At 43.2% G+C, this 24,005-nt stretch overlaps 1 pseudogene; it reads left to right on the forward strand.

The window, feature by feature from the left end:
• Positions 1-568: 568 nt before the first annotated feature.
• LOC133575075 (protein zyg-11 homolog) lies at positions 569-23,558 on the forward strand (annotated as a pseudogene).
• The last annotated feature ends 447 nt before the right edge of the window (positions 23,559-24,005 follow it).

Here is a 24,005-nt window from a genome sequence, read left to right on the forward strand (position 1 = left end):
TTTCTTAATATTGATTACAATCAAACAATAGTGTTAAAAAGCTAGCATTAGATTTTGGCCTGTACAGGTGTACCTAATGTTGTGGCTCGTGTGATTCTTCTAACCGCCTGGTAATTTGCTTCAGGACTGGGTGGACCCCCAGTTGAGAGATTTGTACATGCAAACTAATCGGTTGTGCCACACAATATTAGTCATTAGGGATGTCAATCTTACAACTACTCACGATTCGATTAGATTCTGATTCTTGGGTTGATGATTTGATTCAGAATCGATTCTGGATTCAACACAATTCTCCATTCAAAATTTTGAGCTGCTGACGTATGACATATTGCCCAGCGCGTAAGCTAGGAGATAGCATAATAAAACAACTTCTTTTTAAAAATGGATTCTTAAACAAAAAAATGGATTATTGAAAATTAGGACTCAGTTTCTAATTATACTAAATAAGATAGTCCTTTTTTTCAGCACCCTTAAATAGCCTAAGCTTTTCTTCCTGTCAATCACACACGATTGTAAACGGACCTTCACGGCTGGTGGTGTACTACTGGCGTCCGCCTCCTCGTCGGCCATGGATGTTGCCATTCTGTGGTCCCCCTCGTCGCCTGTTGCAGCGGCGTTCGACTCTCCGCCGCCACCTGACTCGTCCCTGGTGGATTCAGGGACACTTGGCCTGGCGACCCACCACTAAGTCCTCCCTCCGCCCTCCCGTGACTTTGAACTTGTTCTGTTTATTTTGTTGGGACAGCCTAAAGGAGGGCGGGAGGGGGGGGGGGGGGGTTGGTGTTACTGTGACGATCTGTCACTTCACGTCTGGTTGTGTTTACTTGGTTGGTGTTTGTTTCATGTCGGCGCTCTTATTTTTGTTCCCTTTCCTGCATGTCTTCCTGAGCGCTTGTTTCCCTCACCTGTGCCTGATTGGCAGCCTGCCACACCTGGTTGCAGTTGCCAATCAGGCTGCTATTTATGCCTGCCTCGCCTGTTCGTCACGTCTCGAGGATTAATTATGTGAGGGACCTTTTATGACTGCTCCCCCTATTTTGAGTATATCAAAGACTCTTACCTGCACGTCGTTCTCCTGTTTCCTACATCTTGGGGTCACAACTACCGCAGCCGTGCGAGTTCCTGACAGTCCCCCGTTAAAATTAATAAAACAATAATTTCAATGTGTTTGGCCTCCAAAACAGCACAATTTTAACAAGTAACATGCTTTTTAAAAATAAAAACTATCTTTTAGATAAGACATGTTGTATGAAAACAATATGATAGAATGTACTACGAACAACAACATTATCTTTATGAAGTAATGTAAAATGAATGTATAGTTTTTACTTTGGAGAGTGGACTTCTCCTGAATCTTCTTCCAGTTGCTTCCCCGTGAAACACACCATCAGCAGTTTCTTCATATTTTCATGGATTAATGTTTGCTGTTAATATATTATTTTAAAATTATTGGCTTGCATTAGACTCCTCCTGCTTCAGTATGGTGCAGACTAGCAGTGATACATTCGAATTGCTTAGTCCAGTTGGGTACACGCTTGGCCATGTTGTTTTTTTTTAAACTCAATTGTGAATTCAATGAGTAGTATCTACTTCTTCTCAGCACTGTCCTTCACACTCACTTTCTTCGTTCAAATAGTTGAAAAAACAAAGTCATGTTGATTTCTAGCTATAAGCTAATGCTAGCGAGTAAGGCCAGATGTGTTGGTCGGATCTTACAGGGTTCACTTTAACATTTGCTACACCGACTAATGGCGGGGATACTTGAAACTGAAATTAGTTGAGAGAAAGCTTTCATCTCGAAACACTCTTAAGTTGAAATACTACTGTAATGGTGATCAAAGTGAGCTGAGTCATCAAACAACGTCGAGTCGCCAAGAAATATTTGTACTTACTGACGTTCTGCCAAAAACATATTCGTTTTTTTTCTTCCCAAAGCAGTTCTTTAAAAAGAGTAGTCTTATAATCGGGTATGTGCTGACTCTATAGTCTTTACATTTGAAATTATTGGATAGGATTTTATGATGCTGGAGGAAATTCACGGATTGCCTTCTCTTATCGAGGTACACTGAGTCTCCATCCGCTGTTCTCCGGTCTGTCTGCAGAAGATTTTCGACTGGCAATCTGCCATCACCGTCTTCCGGAACTGGATGCGTTCTGGGTTGCTGACAACATCAGCGGGCCTCACATCATCTTTAGCCTGGCATCCTATCTGCAGATCTAGTCTGCAGAAGTTGTCCCTGACCGGATTACGTCTGGACTGGGCCTATCTCGGGGATGGTGTTGGTTTTTAATGCCCTGAAGGGCCTGCGTACGCTCAGCCTCTCGAGCACTGACTTGACGGATGCTGTTTTGGAAAATGTTAGCACTCTACCACATCTGGAGAGCCTAGGATCTCTCCTGCTGTGTCGTCTCAGAGCTCACAGTGATCTCTCAGTGCAGGAACACTCTCAGATCTTTGATTGCCCATCGACTTCGGCTGTTAGACATGCCGCCTGCGAGTTACTGTTGGCATTTGGACCTTTCAGAAGATCACTTAACCAAAGGGTTAATAGATGATGGATGATGGAGACGTGGGAGGTCTGCGCCTACTATGAGCTCGTGCCCAGGTTCTTCCCTCCCTAGTTTCTTTAGATGTGTCAGAAGACTAAGCGAGGGAGCTATCAGTGCATTTATGAAGGCCAGGAAGGATCTAGTCTTCTTGGGACAACTTACAACTGAAGTTAGCTCCTGTGGTGCCTTACCTGCAAAGAAAACCCTTCAAGTAAGGATTTGTAACTATCAAGTCCTGCAGTCTAGAGCAGGGCTTTTTAACTGACGGTCCGGGGCCTGAGTTCAGTTTACAACTTGGGAGGCAAACATTTTTGCAGCAAACTCCTAAAAACACTACAGTGCCCCTGTTGTAAAGAGAAACTTGGACCAGTGTAAACCAGTGGCGGGCCATGCGTTTCCCACCTAGGCCTTTAGTGATGTCCGACTTCAATGATTACCTCTCAAAATACCATAATTGATGTCACCACATGACCATTGCTGCAGAAATACTATACAGAAACACATTTACGCACTACCGGGTATTGGATCACATCGACAGTATAGAAAACGGGTTATTTTCTGGCTCATTTAAAAATAAATTAACACGCATCAGCAATTACAACATATCTTATGTGGTACTGTCAAAATTAAAATTGTAAAAAAACATATTAAAAGTGAAAAAATAAAATATTTGAACTCACTATTTGACGCTATATAAGCCAGTGGTACACCTCGTCGTCGGCTGATTCGAGTGGAAATGGCGAGCATTTCACCATTTGATCGCCAGAACAGCTGAGCTAGTTGGCCAACATTGCCTCACAAGATGTCTTTAAATATCCTTCTTCAAAATGGCTTTGCAGATATATTGTAGTGTTTGATGGGTTAGTAGTGGACTTTAGTTGATGATGTGAAGTAAATATTTCACTCTGTCTGAACATTGACATTTTTAGTGGTCATGTTAATTTTGGACACACACTTGAACGAAGTGCATATTTAGTTAACAGCCATACGTGTCACACTAAGGGTGGCCGTGTGAACAACGCCAACACTGTCATAAACATGTGCCTTTTAGTGAAACCACACTAAACAAAAAGGACAAACACATTTCGGTAGAATATTTACACCGCAAACCAACATAAATACAACAGAGCAAATTCCCAGAATTCCCTGCAACACCAACTCTTCCGAGACGCTACTACATATCGACCACCTAATAAACGTTTTGTTCTTCTTCTCTGCTATCCCCGTCTGGCTACGGTGCAACACTTCCCGCTTCCTGCTAAATTGAAACTTGTGATTGGATATTCACTTTGGAATGACAAGTGAGTATCCAATCACAGTCTCGTTAACATCAGGCTACTTAGATAGGCTACTGTCAACAACTTGTGATCTGATTGGCTATCGCAACTGTCTATCAACTCTATGTGTTCTCAAATTCATCCGCTAACGGTCCCGAATATCCTATCACAGGACGCGTAAATGTCACGTTCAACGTGAGGCCAGCTAGAAGGCCAACTCGTGATCTAATTGGCTATCGCAACTGTCTATCAACTGTATGTCCCTGTTCACTTACAGTGCACGGACGCCCACATTGTTGATTCTGAAGGCCCCGGGCAGATTTGGTACAGCATGGCAACATAAGCTTGCTGAATTCTGATTGGGTACAAACTAAAACTAAAACCAACAGCACTAAAACAAGCATAATATGACATGAAGAGAATATGAATGTTTTTAGATATTTAGGGAAAGTAAATTCAAAAATAATTTTATCTTTAATTATGATCATAATTTCTGGTTATGTTAGGCCAGCAGAGAAGATATTTTACCCAAAAAAACCGCTGGGGTGCACATTTCTGAGTTACATAACTTAGGTGTCCCTCAAGGTACCCCTTTAAGTCCTCTCCTTTTTAGCAGTAGAACAGAGCAGTGTTTCCTAATTGTTGGGCCGCAAGCGCCCCCTAGAGGGCTACCGAAAGATATGTGTTTCTCAGCGGTGGTCCGTATGGAACTCAGTAATCTGTCCTAATACCGGTCTATGACAAAGACACATGATCTTCCCAGTCACTGGACGTTTACTGAATGCACTCACTGCATTTCCTGTTTCACTGACAATGCTGCTGTGCTGCACATGTGTAGGTAACTGGAAAGGCTAATGAGAAGCAGTTGTGTGAGGCCCTGAGAAGGTACGGGGGACAGAGAGAGTTTCACCCGAGAGGCCCTCTTCCATCTCTACCATTTTACCACCGACTCTCACAAACCACAACTAAAAATGCTGAAGTTGATGCAGTCCTGTTTTGTTCCACTCTTCCTATTTGGAGCTCTACGAGTGAACATGCCTCATGTATGAGTCATCTGTTTGAAGGGGAAACAGCTTAAATCAGGGTTTTTTGCGGGTCATTAAAAGTCAATAAATGGATTTTACGGAATTTAAGGCCTTCAGTGGCATTAAAAAGCATTAAGGTTGATGTCCAGAGGCATTAGAAATGTCATACTATTGTAGGCCTGGGCCTATAGTCTGTAGGCCAATTAATCGAGCGATAAATGAAAACAAACTCATTAACTTTGCCGTCACAGACAAACTGCTACTGTTGACTGTGAGTGCCTGTTCCTTAGAAAGGCAACATTAAATTGTACAAAATATAGAAATCAGGATTCAAATGACACTATGTCATAATCAATGTTCCCTCTAAATTTTCATGTGTGTGAACAAACGCAAAACCTCCCTGAGCATTCAGTGGAGCCCATGTGAGCAACATCAGACGTGCGCACTGTGGCTACACCAGCAGCACACCTGTCCCAAACCTGACTAAATAACAAGTTCAATCTCCATCCATCCATCCACTTGTATTGTTTGTCTGGGTGGAGGTCCTGCTTTGGAAATAGTTTGTACCCCTTTCAGACATTGCCTTTAGTGCCCATTAAAACATTCACATGTTGCACAATGAGATGTAAGCAGGGGATCATGTGTACATTCCTGCAACTTCCTGTTTGTAAAAAACATATTTTTATTAGTATTTATTTAATATACTAACAGCATTTCATGATTAATATTTATAAATTAAGATTCCTAATCAATGACACTAGAATAAGCACACATTTGATTGGTAAATCGTAGTGTAACGACCTGGAATTACACTTTATGTGTGGTGTTGGAGTTGTCCGATTTTTTGTGTGGCTGTAAACGCATCACTGGCTAAGTGCTATATGTGCATGTGTTGGCGCAAGTGAGAAAGAGCGAGCGGCTGCTGTTGATATAACAAAGTTGCTTTTGGTCTGGTTTGTACTGCAGAAAATGACCACTTTTGCTAGATATAATTTTTTTTACTAATGTTTTGGTGATGTGTTTATGGCCGACAATAAAGAGTTTTGCTCAGTAAAGTGATCGATGGAATTCATGTCCTCAAAGCGTCTCGACAGACGTTACAATATTTGAACAATGATGACAAAAACTGTTTTCTCTGTCGTGTCCGTGTGTCGAAAATTGTTATGCGCTTATTTTTTTATTTGATTTTGTGCGTGGCATAGATTTGCCGTGTGCAGAGGACGCTTGAGCAGTGCGCAATTGCACAGGCGCGCACCTTAGAGGGAACGTTGGTCATAATCATAAAAGGTATCTAAGCATGTGCCTCCAGATGAACTACGAGGTAAAACATAAACAACTACTCATTTTGTTGTCAAGTTCTTTTCCCGTAAGATCTCTTTTTCAAACTGCTGCCACTTATCAACACTCCCTCATCAGTCCTCTGGCTTTACGTTTGCTGCGGTCGCCGCTATTAACGCTAGGCCTCAGCTTAGGAGCACAGGCAGCTTCATTCTCCAATAAATGTTTACGTTAGTTAAATTTAAGGTGAGTTCTCTGATTTTATTTTATGGAAGCTTGTCTTTAACCCTCCCCGTTTGGAAGCCCGAAACGAAGAAAATAAACTGTTTCTTTTCTTCGTCTTGGGCTTCCAAACTGGATACAAGAGGACTTGTAAGGTCGGTGAGCGTGATAAAACTGTTATCACGTTTTGTGCAAATAAATGACGTGCATTCAAATAAAATGTTGAAAAACGTTCTTGGATGACATTCTGACCGTAAACATTGCATTGACGTACACATATTGGGGTTTTTTCTGAAGTGCATTTAAATTTTGCAAGCACCTGCGATTAACCATGATTAAGCCAAATTCTAAAAGGGGATTAATTGGTTAAGAAAATTTATAATTTGAAATCACTAATAAAAATATAAATACAACTAGAATGAAGGTGAGAATGTGAAAGCAATATCGTACTTTCCCTACTTGGTGTTTACACAAATCCAAAAATCCACTTCCGATATTTCAGATAATAATGAAAACAAATCACCAGATAATATGTGTTTGCTTTCTTTTTTGCATGTTAGAGGAAGACATTTCACTCATGGTTTGAAAAACATGTTCAACAGAAGTTAAACGGGGAGAATTAAAGACAAGCTTCCACATAATAAAATCAGGTAACTCACCTTAAATTGAACTAACGTAAAGATTTATGGGAGAATGAAGCTGCCTGTGCTACTAAGCTGAGACCTAGCGTTAATAACGGCGACCGCAGCAAACGTAAAGCCAGAGGACTTACGAGGGAGTATTGATAAGTGGCAGCAGTTTGAAAGAAAGATCTTACGGGAAAAGAACTTGACAACAAAATGAGTAGTTGTTTATGTTTTACCTCGTGGTTCATCTGAAGGCACATGTAACTCTTAGTTACCTTTTATGATTTCTTAGTGTCATTTGAACCCTGATTTCTTAATTTTCTACAATTTAATGTTGCCTTTCTAAGGAACAGGCACTTACTGTCATATATGTTGTATATATATGTATGTGCTGCTGTTGCTTTAAGAACGTTGCTTCAGCTGCCGTAAAGGAGGTGCGTTGCTAGCCTGGTTGCTATGTTTTCCGGTTAGTCGTAAAAGTGTTTGTCATGTGCTTGTACCCTGCTAAAATCTCTCAGTAAAGTTATTCATTGGATTATACCTTTCGTTTGAAAAACATGTTCAACAGAAGTTAAACGGGGAGAATTAAAGACAAGCTTCCACATAATAAAATCAGGTAACTCACCTTAAATTGAACTAACGTAAAGATTTATGGGAGAATGAAGCTGCCTGTGCTACTAAGCTGAGACCTAGCGTTAATAACGGCGACCGCAGCAAACGTAAAGCCAGAGGACTTACGAGGGAGTATTGATAAGTGGCAGCAGTTTGAAAGACTGTCCCCATGGGGCCCGGCCGGGCACAGCCCGAAGAGGCAACGTGGGTCCCCCCTCCAATGGGCTCACCACCCATAGCAGGGGCCATAGAGGTCGGGTGCAATGTGAGCTGGGCGGTAGCCGAAGGCAGGGCACTTGGCGGTCCGATCCTCGGCTACAGAAGCTAGCTCTTGGGACGTGGAACGTCACCTCGCTGGGGGGGAAGGAGCCTGAGCTAGTGCGCGAGGTAGAGAAGTTCCGGTTGGATATAGTCGGACTCACCTCGACGCACAGCAAGGGCTCTGGAACCAGTTCTCTCGAGAGGGGCTGGACTCTCTTCCACTCTGGCGTTGCCAGCAGTGAGAGGCGACGGGCTGGGGTGGCAATTCTTGTTGCCCCCCGGCTCAGAGCCTGCATGTTGGAGTTCAACCCGGTGGACGAGAGGGTAGCTTCCCTCCGCCTTCGGGTGGGGGGACGGGTCCTGACTGTTGTTTGCGCTTACGCGCCAAACAGCAGCTCAGAGTACCCACCCTTTTTGGATTCACTCGAGGGAGTACTTGAGAGTGCTCCCCCGGGTGATTCCCTCGTTCTACTGGGGGACTTCAACGCTCATATTGGCAACGACAGTGAAACCTGGAGAGGCGTGATTGGGAAGAATGGCCGCCCGGATCTGAACCCAAGTGGTGTTTTGTTATTGGACTTTTGTGCCCGTCACGGATTGTCCATAACGAACACCATGTTCAAGCATAAGGGTGTCCATATGTGCACTTGGCACCAGGACACCCTAGGCCGCAGTTCTATGATCGACTTTGTAGTTGTGTCATCGGATTTGCGGCCTCATGTTTTGGACACTCGGGTGAAGAGAGGGGCGGAGCTTTCTACCGATCACCACCTGGTGGTGAGTTGGCTGCGATGGTGGGGGAGGATGCCGGACAGACCTGGCAGGCCCAAACGCATTGTGAGGGTTTGCTGGGAACGTCTGGCAGAGTCTCCTGTCAGAGAGAATTTCAATTCCCACCTCCGGAAGAACTTTGAACATGTCACGAGGGAGGTGCTGGACATTGAGTCCGAGTGGACCATGTTCCGCACCTCTATTGTCGAGGCGGCTGATTGGAGCTGTGGCCGCAAGGTAGTTGGTGCCTGTCGTGGCGGTAATCCTAGAACCCGTTGGTGGACACCGGCGGTGAGGGATGCCGTCAAGCTGAAGAAGGAGTCCTATCGGGTTCTTTTGGCTCATGGGACTCCTGAGGCAGCGGACAGGTACCGACAGGCCAAGCGGTGTGCGGCTTCAGCGGTCGCGGAGGCAAAAACTCGGACATGGGAGGAGTTCGGGGAAGCCATGGAAAACGACTTCCGGACGGCTTCGAAGCGATTCTGGACCACCATCCACCGCCTCAGGAAGGGGAAGCAGTGCACTACCAACACCGTGTATGGTGCGGATGGTGTTCTGCTGACCTCGACTGCGGAAGTTGTGGATCGGTGGAGGGAATACTTCGAAGACCTCCTCAATCCCACCAACACGTCTTCCTATGAGGAAGCAGTGCCTGAGGAATCTGTGGTGGGCTCTCCTATTTCTGGGGCTGAGGTTGCTGAGGTAGTTAAAAAGCTCCTCGGTGGCAAGGCCCCGGGGGTGGATGAGATCCGCCCGGAGTTCCTTAAGGCTCTGGATGCTGTAGGGCTGTCTTGGTTGACAAGACTCTGCAGCATCGCGTGGACATCGGGGGCAGTGCCTCTGGATTGGCAGACCGGGGTGGTGGTTCCTCTCTTTAAAAAGGGGAACCGGAGGGTGTGTTCTAACTATCGTGGGATCACACTCCTCAGCCTTCCCGGTAAGGTCTATTCAGGTGTACTGGAGAAGAGGCTACGCCGGATAGTCGAACCTCGGATTCAGGAGGAACAGTGTGGTTTTCGTCCTGGTCGTGGAACTGTGGACCAGCTCTATACTCTCGGCAGGGTCCTTGAGGGTGCATGGGAGTTTGCCCAACCAGTCTACATGTGCTTTGTGGACTTGGAGAAGGCATTCGACCGTGTCCCTCGGGAAGTCCTGTGGGGAGTGCTCAGAGAGTATGGGGTTTCGGACTGTCTGATTGTGGCGGTCCGCTCCCTGTATGATCAGTGTCAGAGCTTGGTTCGCATTGCCGGCAGTAAGTCGGACACGTTTCCGGTGAGGGTTGGACTCCGCCAAGGCTGCCCTTTGTCACCGATTCTGTTCATAACTTTTATGGACAGAATTTCTAGGCGCAGTCAAGGCGTTGAGGGGATCCGGTTTGGTGGCTGCAGGATTAGGTCTCTGCTTTTTGCAGATGATTTGGTCCTGATGGCTTCATCTGGCCAGGATCTTCAGCTCTCACTGGATCGGTTCGCAGCTGAGTGTGAAGCGACTGGGATGAGAATCAGCACCTCCAAGTCCGAGTCCATGGTTCTCGCCCGGAAAAGGGTGGAGTGCCATCTCCGGGTTGGGGAGGAGATCTTGCCCCAAGTGGAGGAGTTCAAGTACCTCGGAGTCTTGTTCACGAGTGAGGGAAGAGTGGATCGTGAGATCGACAGGCGGATCGGTGCGGCGTCTTCAGTAATGCGGACGCTGTATCGATCCGTTGTGGTGAAGAAGGAGCTGAGCCGGAAGGCAAAGCTCTCAATTTACCGGTCGATCTACGTTCCCATCCTCACCTATGGTCATGAGCTTTGGGTTATGACCGAAAGGACAAGATCACGGGTACAAGCGGCCGAAATGAGTTTCCTCCGCCGGGTGGCGGGGCTCTCCCTTAGAGATAGGGTGAGAAGCTCTGTCATCCGGGGGGAGCTCAAAGTAAAGCCGCTGCTCCTCCGCATCGAGAGGAGCCAGATGAGGTGGTTCGGGCATCTGGTCAGGATGCCACCCGAGCGCCTCCCTAAGGAGGTGTTTAGGGCATGTCCGACCGGTAAGAGGCCACGAGGAAGACCCAGGACACGTTGGGAAGACTATGTCTCCCGGCTGGCCTGGGAACGCCTCGGGATCCCCCGGGAGGAGCTGGACGAAGTGGCTGGGGAGAGGGAAGTCTGGGCTTCCCTGCTTAGGCTGCTGCCCCCGCGACCCGACCTCGGATAAGCGGAAGAAGATGGATGGATGGATGGATATACCTTTCGTTTGAACTTCATTACATGGTTTCAGAAGGGACGGACAGTCACGTCGCTGCAAAAAAATGGCCAAATTTAATCCTCCGGATAGTTTTGCGTTCGTTCGACCAAATGAATGGGGAGATTGGAAACAACATTTCCAACGGTATCGCATAGCAACAAAACTGGCAAAGGAGGACGGCGAAGTACAGGTCAGAGCCTGATATATGCTATGGGTCCAGAGGTTGAAAACATTTTCAAATCGTTCACGTTGTCAGAGGATGATCAGAAAAAGTTTGACGTTGTGTTAGGAAAATACGATCGAGTACTTTTATCCCAAACGGAACCTGATCAACGAGTGCGCATGCACGGCCCGGTGAGAAAGTTGAAATGTTTACTCTTTATGATTTATCCGAACACTGTGATTTTGGAGCCGCAAGGGACGACCACATTCGTGACCGCATAGTTGTGGGTATCGTGGACAAAGACCTGTCACGCAAACTGTATTTGGAGGCTGGTTTGACGCTAAACTATACAGACTGTTCGCCAGTCCGAAGAGGTGAATGCATAAGGAGAGGCGTGCGCGGCGGTGCAGTATATCGCCCGCGGACGTGGGAAATTTGCATACAGAGGAAAACAACAGTGGAGGAATAAAAGGGAAAGTGGAGAGCAAGAAGCACCAACAATGCTTAAATGTGGCAGATGTGGAAAAATACAGCACACAGACCATGAAAGGTGCCCAGCCCCGAAATCGACATGCCACAAATGCAAAAAGGTGGGTCACTGGGAAATTAAATGAGACATTCAACATGTTATGCCCGAAGCAGAAACTCTTGCAGTCATATATCCCACCAATGAGCAGTCTTGGGGGTCATCTGTCTACAAACCCTGTTTCCATATGAGTTGGGAAATTGTGTTAGATGTACATATAAACGGAATACAATGATTTGCAAATCATTTTCAACCCATATTCAACTGAATATGCTATAAAGACAACATATTTGATGTTCAAACTGATAAACATTTTTTTTTTTGAAAATAATCATTAACTTTAGAATTTGATGCCAGCAACACGTGACAAAGAAGTTGGGAAAGGTGGCAATAAATACTGATAAAGTTGAGGAATGCTCATCAAACACTTATTTGGAACATCCCACAGGTAAACAGGCAAATTGGGAACATGTGGGTGCCATGATTGGGTGTAAAAGTAGATTCCATGAAATGCTCAGTCATTCACAAACAAGGATGGTGCGAAGGTCACCACTTTGTCAACAAATGCGTTAGCAAAAACAGTTTAAGAAAAACCTTTCTCAACCAGCAATTGCAAGGAATTTCGGGATTTCACCATCTACGGTCCGTAATATCATCAAAGGGTTCAGAGAATCTGGAGAAATCACTGCACGTAAGCAGCTAAGTCCGTGACCTTCGATCCCTCAGGCTGTACTGCATCAACAAGCGACATCAGTGTGTAAAGGATATCACCACATTGGCTCAGGAACACTTCAGAAACCCACTGTCAGTAACTACAGTTGGTCGCTACAAGTCATGATTTCCTGCAACACGCCTGCCATCTCTGCATTTTGGGGTTCGTCACCAGCAGTTCCTGACAACGACACCTTCAGTTTGAGGATTTTATCAGCGAAAGAGGCTTTTTCCCTTAGCAAGTCTTTAGTTTCGATGAGATAGAAAAAGATTTCACGGCGGACCTTTATTACAGCAAAGAAGAAGGCACTACCAGGACACAACCCGATGAAGGATCGCTTCACACTGTTAGTTTGTGCTAACACTGGCGGTGACTATACGTGGAACCATTGCTCAAATCTCTCTATCTATCCATCTATATATATATATATATATATATATATATATATATATATATATATATATATATATATATATATATATATATGAATTCAAACCCCCGCTGAGTCATACCAAAGACTATAGAAAATGGGACCCATTACCTCCCTGCTTGACGCTCAGCATCAAGGGTTGGAATTGGGGGTTAAATCACCAAAAATGATTCCCGGGCGTGGCCACCGCTGCTGCTCACTGCTCTCCTCACCTCCCAGGGGGTGATCAAGAGTGATGGGTCAAATGCAAAGAATAATTTCGCCAGTGTGACAATCATTGGTACTTTAACTTTTTTTAACTTCCATCCATCCATCCATTTTCTACCGCTTATTCCCTTTGGGGTCGCGGGGGGCGCTGGAGCCTATCTCAGCTACAATCGGGCGGAAGGCGGGGTACACCCTGGACAAGTCGCCACCTCATCGTTTTTTTAACTTAATATATATATATATATATATATATATATATATATATATATATATATATATATATATATATATATATACATACATATTTACAGTGGCGGGCCGTGCGTTTCCCACCTAGGCCTTCAGTGATGTCCAACATCAATGATTACTTCTCAAAATACCATAATTTATGTCACCACATGACCATCACCTCCCAGGGGGTGATCAAGGGTGATGGGTCAAATGCAGAGAATAATTTCGCCACACCTAGTGTGTGTGTGACAATCATTGGTACTTTAACTTTTATTTTTAGAGAAATACTATACAGAAACACATTTATGCCCTACTGTGAATTGAACCACATCAACAGTGTACAAAACGGGTTATTTTCTCGCGCATTTAAAAATCAATAAGCAATTAGAACATATCTTATGTGGTACTGTCAAAATTAAACGTGAAAAAATAAAATATTTGAACTCACAATTTGTAGCGCCCATTCGACGTCGTATAAGCCAGTGGTGGCGTTCTTAGTCGGTTGATTCGAGTGGAAGTGGCGGGCATTTCCCCATTTCATCGCCAGGACAGCTGAGCTAGCTTACGGGGTTGACCGACGTCGTCTCACAAGATGTAGTTTCTCTTTAAATATCCTTCTTGAAAATGGCCTTGCAAATATATGTGTTGCAGTGACGTGCAGTCAGGGGAGGCAGGTGAGGCGGGGCCTCACGTGCCATCATGGAAAGAAAAAAAAAGTAAAAAGAAAAAAAATGTATCAAATTGTTTTATGTATCCAGTGATTATACTATAAAGTTATTTTCCATTTAACTTCACCAGTTTTAGATAATTTTTATTCAAAATCGCTGAATTTTCACATTTGCCGTTCAAATACTGAGAAGAGACTTGCGGTGAGTCACCAGCCAGTTGAGCCTCGCCATGGATTGCGCAATGACTCGGCTAACTGCTGGCCTGCTGTGCAGTGAGACCGTATTGCTATATGAATTATATTATACATTTCCATTGTTTAGTTAGCTGAGGTATATAATGTACAGTGTATTTTGTCAACAACTGTATGTGTGTAACGTATTTCTTGTGCTGAGCAATCATAAAACGGCTGCGAAGACGCACTGGCTGAGGCTCGCAGTAATCCCGCCTCCTGGTGGTAGAGGGCGGTTGTGATCCCAGCGATCATTCATGCGACTACTCGGCTGCAGAAGAAGTGACAACAAGCAGCAACAATTAGCAACGATCGTTTATTTTTTCCTCTCGCCTGGACTTTTAACATGGAGGATTACATATCCAAAATAAAACAGTTTTCTAAACTGGACTTTCAATCGAAGCAGGAGGTAATAATTAAAGGAAGATCTCCATCGAGACAGAGAGAATTTTAAAACTGAAGAAAGATAAGGAAGACTTCTATAAACAAGTTATCGATGCTTTTGTTCAAAAGGAGCTGCGCATGGACTTCATTTATAAGTAAAGGTAAGACCATAATAACGTTTTTTTTTTCATTAAATTTGCTTTTTTGTGTGCTACAGTTTGTATGTGTAAAGTTAAAGTTAAGTTAAAGTGCCAATGATTGTCACACACACTAGGTGTGGTGAAATTTGTCCTCTGCATTTGACCCATCCTCTTGATCACCCCCTGGGAGGTGAGGGGAGCAGTGGGCTGCAGTGGCGCCGCGCCCGGGAATCATTTTTGGTGATTTAACCCCCAATTCCAACCCTTGATGCTGAGTGCCAAGCAGGGAAGAATGCTGGTATGAGCTTTTAAACATAACCCGTTAACTGCTGCCAATCAAATGGTGAATAAGATACTCTTTAGGGTTCATATGTTTGTAAATCTGACTGTGATGAAGTCAGTGCCTCACCAGCCATGAACCTCACCGCACGTCACTGATGTGTTGTCTTGTCTAATCATAAAAGATGCAGATGAGGCGTGTTGGCCGAGTTCTTAAAGTTTACTCCACAGCGTGCTAATCAAAAACATCCAGCTGGCTACATTCAACGACCTAAACGGGGCTGCTGCGCATGCTCTTCACTACTGTGGCATGCTGGGTAATGGAGTTCTTATGTTCCCTAGCTTATAACATCACAATATATATCTGCCACCTAATCAACGTTTTGTTCTCCTTCTTTGTGGGTCAACACTTCCTGATTCCTGCTAAGTTGCAACTTGTGATTGGATACTCACTTTGGAATGGCATTCACAGTCTACTTAGATAGGCTACTGTCAACAACTTGTGATCTGATTGGCTAACGCAACTGTCGATCAACTCTATGTATTTTCAAATTCCTCCGCTAACGGTCCCGATGAGTGTCCAATCACAGGACGCGTAAATGTCACGTTCAACGTGAGGCCATCTAGAAGGCCTTCCTGACAACAACTCGTGATATTATTGGCTATAGTAACTGTCTATCAACTGTATGTGCCTGTTCACTTACAGTGCAAAGACGCCCGCATTGTTGATTCTAAAGGCCCCGGGCAGATTTCGTACTGCATGGCAACATAAACTAGCTGAATCCTGATTGGATAAAATCTCTGACCTAAAAACAGCAGCACTGCTTAACATGAAGAGAATATGAATACTTTTAGATATTTAGGGAAAGTACATTAAAAAATACTTTTATCTTTGATTATGATCATGATTTCTGTTAGGCCAGCAGAGAAGGCCTTCTTGCTTTTAATTCTCACAGGTAGCACAAGGAGGTGCAACTAGGGATGTCCGATAATGGCTTTTTGCCGATATCCGATATTCTGATATTGTCCAACTCTTTAATTACCGATACAGATATCAACCGATACCGATATCAACCGATATATGCAGTCATGGAATTAACACATTATTATGCCTAGTTTGGACAACCAGGGATGGTGAAGATAAGGTACTTTTTAAATGTTTTTATAAAATAAGATAAATAAATTAAAAACATTTAATTGAATTAAAAAAGAAAGTAAAACAATATAAAAACAGTTACAAAGAAACTAGTAATTAATGAAAATGAGAAAAATTAACTGTTAAAGGTTAGTACTATTAGTGGACCAGCAGCACGCACAATCATGTGTGCTTACGGACTGTATCCCTTGCAGACTGTATTGATATATATTGATATATAATGTAGGAACCAGAATATTAATAACAGAAAGAAACAACCCTTTTGTGTGAATAAGTGTAAATGGGGGAGGGAGGTTTTTTGGGTTGGTGCACTAATTGTAAATGTTTCTTGTGTTTTTTATGTTGATTTAATAAAAAATAAAAAAAAAACAAGAAAAAAATAAAAATAAATAAAAAACGATACCGATAATAACAAACCGATACCGATAATTTCCGATATTACATTTTAACGCATTTATCGGCCAATAATATCGGCAAGCCGATATTATCGGACATCCCTAGGTGCAACCGAACCTACAGCAAACTGAGTACAACAACTGAGTACAAGTATGACAAAAAAAGCACTAAGAGACCTTAAATACAGGAAAAAATATATAATGTGGATTATAATTACAATTTACAATAACCTATCATCAGAGAGGTTTTTAAAAAATATGCGTGTTCATGTGGACATAATCTCAGACTATCCAAAGGAATTCTCACTAGATTATTATGATTATTTTTTTAATCATATTGAGACAGGTCTTATTTCTTGCTAAATATAAGCCACTAACTTGACAACAGTGATTCCTCCTGCTCTGTCTTCTTATTCTCTGGTAGACCAGGTGTGTTATGTTTTTATGAGCAAGGGCGAGCAGGTGGCGCCAAATCTATTTGTGACGGTCCGAATTTATTTATATATAAGTCCGCGTCAAATAAATGAATGTGTGTGAAACACTGGCATCCATCTGGGTGTGAGTCCATTACAGCAGCATTACGATAGCACGTACAGAAATGCATGAAAACACTCCAACAGACGTTACACACGGGATGGTTATGTAGATATTAATAGTTTTAGTTATTTTGTGAAACCTGCAAACGTTGCTTGGAGTGATGAATAAAGAATCCTTTCAAGCAGCAACGCTATGGACGGCTGTATTTCCGGTTCAAGGCACGGAACAGGAAGTACATTTTCAACCGACAACACCTGCAGTGAGCAAACTCGTCCAAAAGATGGCGCCATACCACAAACAGTAACACAACTTTTCATTGTCTGTGTAATATGAAAATTATTTGTTAAATATTAAACAATATTAAAAATACATAAATTAGCCGCACAGTTTTACAAAACCCAAAACCAGTGAAGTGAAGTTGGCACGTTGTGTAAATCGTAAATAAAAACAAAATACAATGATTTGCAAATCCTTTGCAAATTATAATCAATTGAATAGACTGCAAAGACAAGATACTTAACGTTCGAACTGGAAACCGTTGTTATTTTTTGCAAATATTAGCTCATTTGGAATTTGATGCCTACAACATGTTTCAAAAAAGCTGGCACAAGTGGCAAAACAGACTGAGAAAGTTGAGGAATGCTCATTAAACACTTATTTGGAACATCCCACAGGTGAACAGGCTAATTGGGAACAGGTGGGTGCCATGATTGGGTATAAAAGCAGCTTCCATGAAATGCTCAGTCATTCACAAACAAGGATGGGGCGAGGATCACCACTTTGTGAACGAATGCGTGAGCAAATTGTCAAAAAGTTTAAGAACAACATTTCTCAACGAACTATTGCAAGGAATTTAGGGATTTCACCATCTACGGTCCGTAATATCATAAAAAGGTTCAGAGAATCTCGAGAAATTACTGCACGTAAGCGATGATATTATGGACTTTTGATCCCTCAGGTGGTACTGCATCAAAAAGCGACATCAGCGTGTAAAGGATATCACCACATGGGCTCAGGAACACTTCAGAAAACCGCTGTCAGTAACTACAGTTTGTCCCTACATCTGTAAGTGCAAGTTAAAACTCTACTATGCAAAGCGAAAACCATTTATCAACAACACCCAGAAACGCCGCCGGCTTTGCTGGGCCCGAACTCATCTAAGATGGACTGATGCAAAGTGGAAAAGTGTTCTGTGGTCTGATAAGTCCACATTTCAAATTGTTTTTGGAAACTGTGGACGTCGTGTCCTCTAGACCAAAGAGGGAAAGAACCATCCGGATTGTATCTTTGATCTCAATGGGATTTTTACCTGGTTAAATAAAGACTAAATAAAATAAATAAAAAGTTCAAAAGCCAGCATCTGTGATGGTATGGGGGTGCATTTGTGCTCAAGGCATCGGTAACTTATATCTGATAAGGCACCATTTATGCTTAAAGGTACATACAGGTTTTGGAGCAACATATGTTGCCATCCAAACAACGTCTTTTTCATGGACGCCCCTGCTTATTTCAGCAAGACGATGCCAAGCCACATTCTGCACGTGAAGTGAAGTGAATTATATTTATATAGCGCTTTTCTCTAGTGACTCAAAGCGCTTTTACACAATGAAACCCAATATCTAAGTTACATTTAAACCAGTGTGGGTGGCACTGGGAGCAGGTGGTTAAAGTGTCTTGCCCAAGGACACAACAGCAGTGACTAGGATGGCGTAAGCGGGGATCGAACCTGGAACCCTCAAGTTGCTGGCACGGCTACTCTACCAACCGAGCTATACCGCCCCATACTGTTACAACAGTGTGGATTCGTCGTGAAAGAGTGCGGGTACTCGACTGGCCAACGGAAATAGTTTCTCCAGCCTGCAGGAAATGTCTCTCCCAGATTGCCTGCACATTCTTGCGGTGTTTTTGCTATTCCTTCGCGCACGCTTCGATCACGGCGCAGGTATTTTGCGGCCACGCCGGTGATCCACAGGAGGAGGATGGGGGTCATCTCCATCCTGCTATAGCCAAGGTCGTGTATCGTGCAGGAGAGTGCAAACTTGTGCACCTGTTGGTTTTCGCTCCCACCTGCTTGGATTAGCTCCAGGCTTTCATTTGATCCCTGTTAAATTGTCCAATGCCCCTGTAGGATAAAAGCTTGTTGTAATGAAATATGACCAGATCTCTTTATAGTTTTCACCTGCAGCTGAAATGGCAACGCTTGGCGAGGACGATGTCATCGTGAAGGTGCTTTTTCCCGTCTCAACCTCACGTATGGAGTGTACTCAGTTCTCTGATTCCCTCACCCGCTCTTTTTTCCGTCACCTACTGCATGGAGTCATTCACTCTGTCGTCACATGCACTCGTCCTTCTCAGCTTACTCAATCTCTATTTTGGTCCGTGTGGAAGCAGTCCGGCTTCACTCCCTGCTTCAGATATTAGATTGTGATGTCATCATTCACCCAGCAGAAGCATTGCGGGGGCTTGTCTTGTCTTGTGTTTTCTCTAACAGCAGCTAGAGCAGGGGTCGGCAACCCGCGGCTCTAGAGCCGCATGCGGCTCTTTAGCGCCGCCCTAGTGGCTCTCTGGAGCTTTTTCAAAAATGTATGAAAAATGGAAAAAGTTGAGGGGAAAAAAAATAAATGTTGTTTTAATATGGTTTCTGTAGGAGGACAAACATGACACAAACCTCCCTAATTGTTATAAAGCACACTGTTTGTATTAAACGTGCTTCACTGATTCGAGTATTTGGAGAGCGCCCTTTTGTCCTACTAATTTTGGCAGTCCTTGAATTCACCTTAGTTTGTTTACATGTATATCTTTCTGCGACTTTCTAGGACGTGTTTTATGCCACTTATTTTTCTGTCTCATGTTGTCCACCAAACTTTTTAACGTTGTGCATGAATCCACAAAGGTGAGTTTTGGAGTTTTGTTGATGTTATTGACTTGTGTGGAGTGCTAATCAGACATATTTGGTCACTGCATGACTGTGAGCTAATCGATGCTAACATGCTATTTAGGCTAGCTATATGTACATATTGCTTAATTATGCCTCATTTGTAGCTATATTTGAGGTCATTTAGTTTCCTTTAAGTCATATTAATTCAATTTATATCTTATGACACACTATCTGTATGTAATATGGCTTTTAATTTTTTGCGGCTCCAGACAGATTTGTTTTTGTATTTTTGGTCCAATAAGGCTCTTTCAACATTTTGGGTTGCCGACCCCTGAGCTAGAGGGACCATGTTCTGAGTGGCGTACGTCACGCTGAAGTTTAACATTGAGAGTTTCGTGGACCCCGACTGACGAGATGCCTGCAGTGGCGCGTAACTTCATCTTGTGGAGCGATTTGGAGCTGTGCAAAAAGGTTTTGGAGGTATCGAGACCCCCAATGAAAGTAAAGCATCCTCCAATATCTATAGAAACCCCAAAACCAGTGAAGTTGGAACGTTGTGTAAATCGTAAATAAAAACAGAATACAATAATTTGCAAATCCTTTTCAACTTATATTCCATTGAATATACTGCAAAGACAAGATATTTAATGTTCGAACTGGAAAAGGTTGTTATTTTTTTGCAAATAGTAGCTCATTTGGAAATTGATGCCTGCAACATGTTTCAAAAAAGCTGGCACAAGTGGCAAAAAAGACCTGAGAAAGATGAGGAATGCTCATCAAACACTTATTTGGAACATCCCACAGGTGAACAGGCTAATTGGGAACAGGTGGGTGCCATGATTGGGTATAAAAGCAGCTTCCATGAAATGCTCAGCCATTCACAAACAAGGATGGGGCGAGGGTCACCACTTTGTGAACAAATGTGTGAGCAAATTGTCCAACAGTTTGAGAACAACATTTCTCAACGAGCTATTGCAAGGAATTTTAGAGATTTCATCATCTACGGTCCGTAATATCATCAAAAAGTTCAAAGAATCTGGAGAAATCACTGCACATACTATAAGTGATGATATTACGGACATTCAATCCCTCAGGCGGTACTGCATCAAAAAGCGACATCAGTGTGTAAACGATATCACCACATGGGCTCAGGAACACTTCAGAAAACCACTGTCACTAACTAGTTTGTCTCTACATCTACAAGTTAACACTCTACTGTGCAAAGCCAAAGCCATTTATCAACAACACCCAGAGACGCTGCCGGCTTCGCTGGGCCCGAGCTCATCTAAGATGGACTGATGCAAAATGGAAAAGTGCTCTGTAGTCTGACGAGTCCACATTTCAAATTGTTTTTGGAAACTGTGGACGTCGTGTCCTCCGTAACAAAAAGGAAAAGAACCATCCGGACTGTTATAGACGCAAAGTTCAAAAGCCAGCATCTGTGATGGTATGGGGTTGTATTAGTGCCCAAGGCATGGGTAACTTACACATCTGTGAAGGCACCATTAATGCTGAAAGGTACATACAGGTTTTGGAGCAACATATGTTGCCATCCAATCAACGCTATCATGGACGCCCCTGCTTATTTCAGCAAGACGATGCCAAGCCACGTGTTACAACAGCGTGGCTTCATAGTGAAAGAGTGCGGCCTGCCTGTAGTCCAGACCTGTCTCCCATTGAAAATGTGTGGCGCATTATGAAGCCTAAAATACCACAACGGAGACCCCCGGACTGTTGAACAAATTAAGCTGTACATCAAGCAAGAATGGGAAATTATTCCACCTGGAAAGCTTCAAAAATTGGTCTCCTCAGTTCCCAAACGTTTACTGAATGTTGTTAAAAGGAAAGGCCATGTAACACAGTGGTAAAAATTCCCCTGTGCCAACTTTTTTGCAATGTGTTGCTGCCATTAAATTCTAAGTTAATGATTATTTGCCTCTCACCTCGAGTAACCTAAGATAGCTATGCTCCAGCTCACCTCTGACCCAGAACAGGATAAGCGGTAAAGCATGAATTAAATGTTTCAGTCTCTATGTGTTTGTTTTGCAGTCCTACCACAACAAGTTCCCTATTCAGCAGAAGGTTCTTGGCTCGCTGGTGGGTTCAATGTCTTGTAATGTGATTTATTACTTCTTTTGACACATTTCTGATCTAAACACAACAAAAAGGTCTGGCTTTGTTGCCCAACAACATAGCAGAGGTGGAACAGTTGCAAGCAGAGCTGACGGAGGAGGATCTTTCACGGCACATCCCGGGGCTCTTGCAGGATCCCCAGATAGAGATGGGGGTCCGGTACTTTCCTGCAGGCATTCTGGCTCATCTTACTTCCAGACAAGTGGCTTGGATCCTGGATGAAGAGCTCTGTAGCAACACACTCAAACAACTGGTGTGTGCACACGTGTCAAAAGTCTGTTTTTAGTCGAAGTTGCTTCTGGCTGAGATTAATGTGTCTTTGTTTCTCAAAAGCAGATGTCCATAACACAATTGGATAAAGAGAGGTGAGATTACCCTTTTATTCGAAACGGTTTGAGAACAAAACACACTATCAAACTTTTCGATATGTACACCCTGACTGCCAAAAAGAATAATAATGGGGAATTTGATTTTGTATAAAGTGGAAATGTCTTAAACCAGGGGTGTCAAGCTTGTTTACATTGAGGGCCACATGAGTCATATATAATGTACCGTATTTTTCGGACTATAAGGCGCACTTAAAATCCTTTAATTTTCTCCAAAATCGACAGTGCACCTTATAGCCCGGTGCGCCTAATGTACGGAATAATTCTGGTTGTGCTTACCAACCTCGAAGCAATTTTATTTGGTACATGGTGTAATGATAAGTGTGACCAGTAGATGGCAGTCACACATAAGAGATACGTGTAGACTGCAATATGACGCCAGTAAACAACACCAAGACTTTAAATCAGGGGTGTCAAACTCAAATACAGAGTGGGCCAAAATTTAAAACTGAACAAAGCCGCGGGCCAAGGTTGAACCAATTAACCTTTAAATAGGGACCCAAACAAGTTTTGCATTGAATATTGAACAAGCAAGGCTTATGTAACTTTATAGTGACATGCCAAAATCGAGTTTCAAATAATAATAATAATAATAATTAAAAAATATCAATGGCATATCAAATACAATTTAAATTAAAATGTAATGCCTCTTTTCTATTTGCAGCCTTCTGAGGTAAATATCAACATTAACTTTTTCCACAGGCTAATAAATTAGAAAATAAAATAACAATTAATAAACCAACCATTCAGGACTTTAAACTGCTCAGTTTGCAACACACTGATCTAATCTGATGTGCCCAAGCCAGATACATGGCATCTTTTCTTGGATGCTAGTTCATTAATGTCGGGGCTCAGGCTTTGAGCTGAAGGTGCTCATCAGTCATTATATCTCGTATTCCACCCGGACCACAGTCTTGGGGGCGTGCCTTAAAGGCACTGCGTTTAACGTCCTCTACGAGCTGTCATCACGTCTGCTTTTCATCCATTCTAACAACGTGCCGGCCCAGTCACAAGATATGTGCAGCTTCTGTACGCACACACACGTCAATGCAACGCATACTTGACCAACAGCGATACAGGTTACACTGAGGGTGCCGGTAAAAAATAATTTAACACTGTTAGAAATATGCGCAGACACATTTATAGTAATGTTGCCCCTTTTTAACAGGTCCTCAAACACATCAGCATCCACATTGTGTCCCTGTCCCATTGGTCAAGTAAAGCAGAGTCTGAAGTGGAAGACTTAGCTTTTGTATGACTGAAAATTGTTGAGATTATGAATTATGATTTTGCATGTCTTCTGTATTAAAAAAAACAACATTTGGAGTAGCGGATGCCTCGATTCAATTCAGCCTTTCTGAACAACCTACAATGGCATCGTGTTATCTGCAATTGATTGATTGATTGATTGAGACTTTTATTAGTAGATTGCACAGTACAGTACATATTCCGTACAATTGACCACTAAATGCTAACACCCGAATACGTTTTTCAACGTGTTTAAGTCGGGGTCCACGTTAATCAATTCATGGTAAATCCTTCGACAGCTATTTGGTGGGCTTGTTTGACCTTTGACATGTACACTGGGCAAGGATAAAGGCAGAAGGAAGTGTGATGAGATAATATGGCATACTTGCCAACCTTGAGACCTCCGATTTCGGGAGGTGGGGGTAGAGGCGTGGTCGGGGGTGGGGCAGGGCGTGGT

Source organism: Nerophis lumbriciformis, linkage group LG03 (genome assembly GCF_033978685.3).
Source record: "Nerophis lumbriciformis linkage group LG03, RoL_Nlum_v2.1, whole genome shotgun sequence".
NCBI lineage: Eukaryota > Metazoa > Chordata > Actinopteri > Syngnathiformes > Syngnathidae > Nerophis > Nerophis lumbriciformis.